Consider the following 3,373-nt stretch of genomic DNA (forward strand, 5'->3'; position numbering starts at 1 on the left):
ATTAACGTCATTTTTTCATTTTCCTATTTTGAAGATTTATAAGTACTATTCATTTACAGTTTTAATTATTTATAAACACTTTTCAAACGAATGCTTAGTAGTACTGTAATACCTATGGCATAATTTTTATTAATTTAGTCTTGGCCCGTTATTAAGAAATGATATGATTAATATTTTAATCCGATCCATTACATGAAAGTCTAGTAGGTGAAATAATAGTCCACACCTTTTGTTTTATTTTTCTTTTTGGGCTTAAGTCCAAGATGTTAAAATCTTATTAAATTTTAATTAAATAATGGGGACAATATTTTAATATTTTAATTTTAACTCTTTAGTTGGAATTTTAAATGATTGGAATAAAAATCAAATTCCTATTAAGATAATACTTTAATTTTATCTATATTTATTTAATACTAAAAGATAATTGAGATAATGTTTCAACGTTATCTCTTTCAATTAAACTTGAAATATTAAATCATAAAGATAATATTTTGATTTTATCTATAATTTATTTTCATTTTAAAAATTATAGAGATAATGGTTTTTTTTTTTTTTTTTGGCTATTTTAAATTCATTATCTTATTCCATTAGCTGAAATATAGTTGAGATAATGATAAGATTTTATTACTTTTAAGATTCAAAGTTCAAACAAATTAGAACTCTCAAAGCATGATGGCTCCTATAAATAGGCATCATATGTCTCATTTTCAAGTACATTCATTTCTTTGTGAAAATACACACAAATACAAATATAGTAGATTCTTTAGTACTTGGGTCAAGAGTTGAAGTCTCAATTATTTTAGTATTTCTCTTATTATTTTCATAAGATATGGTAAGTGTATAAGTATTTTTTTAAGGGATTATATGTATACGTTAGATTTTTGGAACATTAATTATGAGGTCCTTTACGTATATTCTACGTTTGGGCCGGAGTATAGTAGCTCTACGCATGCAAGTGTCATACCACCTATATTCAGTATAGATTTTCATGTCTCAATATGTATATATGTATGAAGTTTTTTAAATTTTGTATAAATATTAATCCATGTATTTATATACTTATTGAGATTGGTCTTACACCTCCTTTATCCCCTTTCAAGAAATTGATGGTTCGTGACAATTAAGACATGAGAAGGCTGGCAAATTGGCAAGTGAAAGAAACCCACCAAGCTTTTATTTATTTAAAAATTTATTTAATTATTGGTTTGATATTAAGATTGTTAAATTTCTAGTATTTAATTTTATGTTGACGTCAAAAAATTTATGTATTCAATCCTACAATTTCATGACATTATTTAAGTAAATTTTAAGCTTTTGAAAGTGTAATATGATATTCAAGATACAAGTTTACAGTGGCGGATCCAACAAAATATTCGGGATGGAATGACACGCTAAAAAAAAAAAAAAAAATTCTCACATAATTTTTTTTAAACTTAAATCTTTCTTTTTAATTAGTATTTGAGCTAGAGGGAGGAGCTCTAGCACAACTCGGCCTATTCCTATATTCGCCCCATGAGATTTTAGTGGCACTCGAACTTTAGAAATCATTCGCCATAAGTCCAATTTATTTATTCTAAGAATTTATGATTCGCCTTACTATGCCATACCAAATTAATTTCAGAACTTATAAATCTCAAAGTAGAGAAGAAAAGGATTGTTTACTTACATTAGATGTGCCTAAAAAGGGTAGGCAAGGAGTAGAGTTGAATAATGGGGATAAGGCAAAGCAGCCCATGCGGAGGTGGGTCCGATCATGTCGGTATATGGGTTTGGGGCATGCCCATGAAGTGGGACCCAATTTAGAAAAATTGATTTGGGAATGTATAGAACTGGGGTGTATGGACATGTGGGCATTGCCATCTTAATTTGAATAATGATCCTCCATTCCCTACTATCTTTCTCTATATTTTTATCTTAGCCTCCGTTTGGCCTCCATTAAATTTTGTCTCATTTTTCTCTCTCCTATTTTCAACCACATAATCTTCTATAAAATAATATTACATATAAATTGAAAATATTTCCTTTTTTTCAACCACAGATTTTACAAAAAAAAATACACTATTCTACGAATTTTCATTTCCAAAAATGGGGCCAAACGGGGGAATGTTTGGTCCTCAATTTCCAAAATTCATTTTTTCTTTAAATTTATTTTCAATCACTCATTTTAATTAACTTTTATTAAAATTTACTAAAAATTTGATTTTTATCTAAACCAAATTGGAGATATGGGTCTCTCCCCATTCAAAAATTGTTTCTAAATATTAACAATTTATCTTTTCCTTTTTGAACTTTTTGAAATTTAGCTCACATTCTAAGGTGGATGAACAATGTATTAGTTTGTTTGGATGAACATCTATTAGTTAATCGATTGTGTCGCATGTACATAATAAATTTATATAATAATTTACATGTACATAATGTTTTGAGATATAATTGAGTTGGAATTTGTTTAAAAAAAAAAAAAAATTCTCACTCTTTTTTTTGACACCCCATCTGTATATAATCATTATGTAACTATTTATGTACAAATAATATAATTCTTAGTTAATTATTACTTATTTCTATCTATTTATAAATTCTTTCCAAACAAAGGCACAATCATTTGCTCGACCAAAACAAACCCCACATAATAGACATCAATAAAAACTTTTTGACACCTTTTAAAATTCAAGCAATTCTGCCAATCTTAATTTTTTCAGATTTTCAATCTTTCCAAGTTAAACAACACATTAGAAAGCATGGGCAACTTTGTTTGCCCCTTGTTCATGCCAATGTAAAGCCAACAACATATGTAAGAAAATTTGGTGCACCAAGAAACATATTCATGTACAATACAAAAAAGAACAACTCAAGGGGAGTGGAAGTACAACCAAAGTAACATGTTGGACAAAACACCATTGAAACAATTATGCTGGCATTTTTCTCCAAAGCCCAACTCATCTTCGCAAAACTTTTATGGACCACAGACAAAAGGGTCCACTTCTTGAGTTGATTAGATCAAAACCATTTCAAACTTTTGGGGTTGTCCATGCCATTCCACTTCTATACCAACTAGGTATGTCTGGTACATTGAATTCTACTTGCTGTACATAAATTGCCTTTTTAATAATGTACCATTGAACAATATTAAAGATGCAAATAAAGTTAAAATCTCACCTGGAACTTCTTGTTAAACAAGGATCAATTAGTTTTCTATACCATCCACGCAGCCCTTGTCTGGATGTAATGTTTTCGGTCTGTGTATATACACACACATACACATACACACACGTAAAGTAATCAGTGTAGTTAATCGATTTTTATATATTTATTTATTTTATAATTACTTTACAACTCAAATGGTGGAGACAATAAAACTTTTTTTTTTTTTTGG

The sequence above is a fragment of the Olea europaea genome, chromosome 16 (genome assembly GCF_002742605.1).
Source record: "Olea europaea var. sylvestris chromosome 16, O_europaea_v1, whole genome shotgun sequence".
Lineage (NCBI taxonomy): Eukaryota > Viridiplantae > Streptophyta > Magnoliopsida > Lamiales > Oleaceae > Olea > Olea europaea.